The sequence below is a fragment of the Alligator sinensis genome, unplaced genomic scaffold (assembly GCF_000455745.1).
Source record: "Alligator sinensis unplaced genomic scaffold, ASM45574v1 scaffold2050_1, whole genome shotgun sequence".
In the NCBI taxonomy this organism is placed as follows: Eukaryota; Metazoa; Chordata; order Crocodylia; family Alligatoridae; genus Alligator; species Alligator sinensis.
In genome coordinates this window covers 81311-86558 of record NW_005843574.1, presented here as the reverse complement: position 1 = coordinate 86558, position 5248 = coordinate 81311, and positions in this window count along the sequence as shown.

The following is a 5248-nucleotide window of genomic DNA, read 5'->3' as shown; positions in this document are numbered from 1 at the left end:
CAGAACAGCACATGTGTCATGTCTCCTCTGTTCCCTGCTGTGTTTCAGGTTCACCTCCAGCACAGCAAGATGTCTGACAGCCTTGGCATGTTGGAAGACCTGTGCTACCAGAGTCCAGATTGTTGTTGGAGACCCCGCCACAGAAGGTCATGTTGGTGTTGTTGCTATGATCCATGCACTGGAGAGCTAATCTGGCAGGGTATGTGCTCCTTGCCCTGGGTGGCACGGTAAGGCCATATATGGAAGGTGCTGGCCATGCTAAATCCAGCTTGAATATCTACGGCACTTGGAGCAACACAGACACGAAAAGCAAGGTACAGATTCATGGCTGACCCAACGGACAAGGCTTGGAGCAGTGCTAAGCACTCAGCACCTCCAGTGTGAGGGCTCAGCATTGCTAGAGGACACCCTCTCCCACACATGTGTTTTCTACACTTTGCTTTGTCACTCTAGGAACTTTGAATTCTCTGCACTGTTAACCATTAAGGCCTTTTCATTTTGTGCTGTCATTTAAAAGGAATCCTCTGTTTCCCTTGACTCCACATGTAATGCATTGCAGACCATTTGACATAGCCATGGTGGTGTGAATGGGTGCTGGTTTAAACAGGAAAGACATGCTCATTTATCCTTTGCTTTTATCTTAACTTGGCTACACAAACTAGATCATGGAGAAGCTGCTGATACCCCTCTTTAACTGGTGCTTTGCCTCATGTGAATTATTCAGGGAGAAAAGGAGTCAATAAATAGGTGAAAAGAGCTTGGTAGTAAAAAGTCAGCACCTGCAAAGAAAGAAGCACACCCTGTACAAAATGGGCCAGGTGAAGAATCCTGGTTGGATTGCCCTTTGGAAAACCTTGGAAAAATTTGCTCTCTCCTGTGTATCCTTCACCCTGTACAAAATGGGCCAGGTGAAGAATCCTGGTTGGATTGCCCTTTGGAAAACCTTGGGAACATTTGCTCTCTCCTGTGTATCCTGTCTATGTCTGTGCACTCAAGATTTTCTGTGCATTACAATTCTCCGCAGTATAATATTAGCCTCCTGGGTTTTTTTTTTTTACACTCCATTCCTTATTTGGAAACCTGCTGGTGAAATTCCCATCTTTGCACAGCCCAGCACCCAGCATGACTCAATTCCCACTGAAGGTCTACACAGAGAAGAAAATCAGGCCTGGAACATGTCTGTGTGCCATAGGTGATGTGTAAAGGTTACACAGGGGTGCATGTGCACCCCCTGAAAGCGCTGGTGCCCCCCCCTGAGAGCGCATGCTCTCGGCTTAGGCTATGGGCAGGGTGGGCATGTGGAGCGCTGGTGCCTGCTCCACCTGAGAAGTGCCTCCCCGCAACAGCGACACTACTGTGGACACCTGTGGGCAGTCCCTGCTTGGCGTGCCCTCTCTACCAATGTCACCACAGCCGCCTGTGGGCATTCCCTGCTCGCCACTGCAGTGCTCCCACTGCTGCTGCCAACATCGCCACCACTGCCTGTGGGTGGTTGCTGTGACCCCCTTACTCGGGAGGACTGTGTCACCTATGCTGTGTGCCCTGTTCTTTCCTCCTACTCCAATTGTGGTGTTTATTATTCTCTCTCATATTGAGCACCTGGTCCTTTTTGTGCCATGGCTCCATGACTGACAATACTGTGCTTCCACATGGCAGAAACAGAATGCCAGTCCTCAAATCTCTCCAGCCCTTTTCTCCTCTACCCTTAAAAACAGATTTAGTCTCATGTCTCCCTCCCAGTTATTTCAAACTCCAACCTGGTTTGCTCAGAACATATCCAATTTATGGCAAATCCATCTTAAACAGAACTCATAGAATCAAGGAATCATAGACAAGGGTGGTTGGAAGGGACCTCAGAAACTAGTGTGTAATTAAATAGTAGGCCTGTACAAAGTGGCTAGTATTCGCTTCGGATTCAGATCCGGCTGATTTGGGGGACAGTGATTTGATTTGGTGACTTGAATCACTGCCCCAAATCAATTGAGATATTTGGATGCTGCCGAATGTCTGAATCTCCAAATCACCCAGGCTAGGCCCATCCCCCTTCTGCTCTCCCAGCCTGGCAATGGCTGCCCCGCTCACCCCAGCTCCCAGCACTCTGGAGGTACAGGCAGGAGATGGGGACTGACAGGGGTCCCCCCATGGTCCCCTCCCCCTTCTTCCAGCCTTCCCACTCCTCCGGACCCTACTTACCAGCTCCTAGTTTGGCTGAAGCTCGCGGTGAGCAAGTCCTTGAAATGTCAAGTGAGCAAGTCCTTGAAATGAGTGCCAGTGCAGAAACACCCTGTGCTTTAGCATTTCTATTGGTGGGCTGCTCATGGGCTCGCTAAATGTTCCCCAGCAGGGTGCCTACCATCTCCCCATTCTCTGAACACATCTTCGCTGGCACCTGTGTCTCCTCATTATCTACATAAAGATCCTAAAGACAGTAACACAGAACCACACTCCTAGGAAAAGGAGCCTAAGTTTTTGGTGAATGCATCGCTATGCAACAGGAAAGGGGAACTCCTACATGAACATTACAGGCAGTCCTCAGACTAATGACACAGTTGGTTCCTGAAAACCACAAAGCCTGCCAGCTGTCAAGGAGATAGGTGGAGGGGCTTCTTGGTTCTGGGGCCCTGCACCTCTAGCTGCTGACAGGCAAAATGTGTGACATGGGTGCTTGTACAACTGACTGTCTCTGTCTTAGGGCAGAAGCAGTTTCCAGCTGTGTATTGATTCTTTCCTCTCTTTAGTCTGTGGTTTTGTAGGTGTTAATTCTTGCTCATTAACTCATTATCTAGTAGCTAGCTACTGTGTACTTAGCTGGTCCCTGAGTGAATCATGATTGATTGGTAACACAGTAGCTAGCAAGGATAACAAGTTAATGAGCAAGGATTAACACCTACAAAACCTCAGACTAAGCAGATGAAAGAATCAATACAGAGCCAGGATTGGATTCTGCTCATAGACAGAGACAGGCTGTTGCATAAGCATCCATGTCAACGAGTTTTGCCTGTCAGCAGCAAGAGGTGCAGGGCCCCAGAACCACCCTGCACTGACCTCCTTAACAGCTGGCAGACTTTGTGGCTGCAGCAGGGCCTAGCAGCCAGGTCTACAGTAGTTCCCTCCCCACCCTCACCCTGTGCCCCAAGACACACACAGTTGCATAAGCACCCATGACACAAGTTTTGCTTGTCAGCAGCTAGAGGTGCAGGACCCCAGAACCCAGAAGTCCCTGCACCTATTTCCTTGACAGCTGGCAGGCTTCGTGAACTCAGCAGGGGCCACCATCTGTGCAGCTTTCACCCTGCTGTGCCTTAACACACACAGTGTCACCCATGTCACGAGTTTTGCTTTGGTAAGGAGTATTGCTGGGTAAGCGTTGGGAGTGGTAATAGCATTTAGTCCACACAGAATCTAATGGCCTCATCCTGCTTCTGGTCAAGTACTACAGGGCTGGCCCAAGGAATTGTCGAATGCCTTATTACCCCCATCTATACCATATATGTGAACTTACACTTTATCTCTTGCATAACCTTTGCATTGCTAGCTTGTGTCAAATATGAATCTGCAAACCAATCTTGCTGCACATGTTCTCAGGCCTTTGGAATAAGTGGATCCCAAACAGAAATCCTGTTGCATCTTCACTATAAAGTCACTAGTAGCTAGCCCATGCCTACAATATCTGTCACATTCTCTTCCAGTTTTCTATTGCGGGTTTACTGGTACCAGACAGATTTTGTAAATGAGACACAGTAGTCATTAACTCCAGTCACATGTTAATGGGAGTCAAGGTGTTGTAACGTCTTGTAAGATACATGGTCTGTAATCCTAAAAGTGCTTATGCCTTGTGCTTGAGACAATGGTGTAAAATGCCCTTCAGATTGTAATTATGGGATAATCTGAGTCTAAAAGAAATTTCACCCCTCTGCCACAAAGCTAGGCTTAGCCTTCTTATTGGGTGAGGCCCTGAAGTAGGAGGATTACAATGGTTAGGCCATTCTTCTTCTTCTACAGATCACTCTCCCTAGAGATTTAGGATAGTGGGGTCAACCATATGTTTAAAGTAGCCACATTAAAGACAAACTTGGTTCCTCTATATGTGCGTTAATTCACCATATTTATGGAACATTAAGTTTAGTACCTGTACTAAGTTTAGCAACTGCACATTATCACCAGTGCACACCTTTTATGTGTATATTTTATCTCCAATCTCTCAGTCCTGATCCTCAAGGGAAACTAACACAACACTTCCCAGAGATGAGCCTATGAACTCCATTTCATCAACCTCCTGGATATGAGAGATCATGGACTAAATATAGACATTGGATTTTTGACACATTATAATCTGCCTGGCAACCGACTCCCCAGCCCAGCCTCTGGCTGCTTTACTTTTCATTCCATCCAGGAAGAGCACACACCAACTGCTGAAACTTCCTTAGCCTGACGAAGGATTTTTGAACCTGAAAGCTTGCTTAATAACTATTCTCCAACTATTTGGTTTGGTCTAATAAAAGATATCAAATTCACCCAAGGAACCTTGTCCAACTTTTATGTGACACTAATGCGCCGTAGACTAATTCTACTGAGCATCACCTCATTAGCATAGCTTTTCCTGGGATGCATTAAAGTAGAAAAAAGGGCGTCATGGTAACTGGGAAACAGGCCTTCAACGTTAATCACAGTGCAGGCAGACAGAGAAAAAAAAAAGCAGCTGGGGAAACAATCATACAGCAGTCTGTATTCTCCCCTGTAATCCTGCAGGAGTAAACCTACCGGATATGAGTTCTTGGGAAATGGAATAGGGCGCTGCCTCCAATTACATGCAGACACAGGGTTGCACACAGGTCCCAGGCTCCTCCTTTGTCATAAAGACTTGTTTAAAAACCAGGACTGCAGACTAGAGCAGCCCTCAGTGGTGAAAGAACAGGTTAGCAACTACTTAGAAAATCTGGATGTGTACAAGTACATGGGATGGATGGCATGCACCTGAGGGTGCTGAGGGCATTAGCTAGTGTGATTGCAGAGCCATTGGCCATCATCTTTGAAAACTCATGCAATCAGGAGAGGTCCAACATGATTGGAAAAGGGCAAACATAGTGCCCATATTTAAGAAAGGGAAGAAAGAGGATCCGGGGTACTACAGATGAGTCAGTCTCACCTCAGTACTTGGAAAAATCATGGAGCAGATCCTCAAGGAATCCATTTGTAAGCACTTGGAGGAGAAAAGGGAGATTAGGAACAGTCAGCATGGATTCAGCAG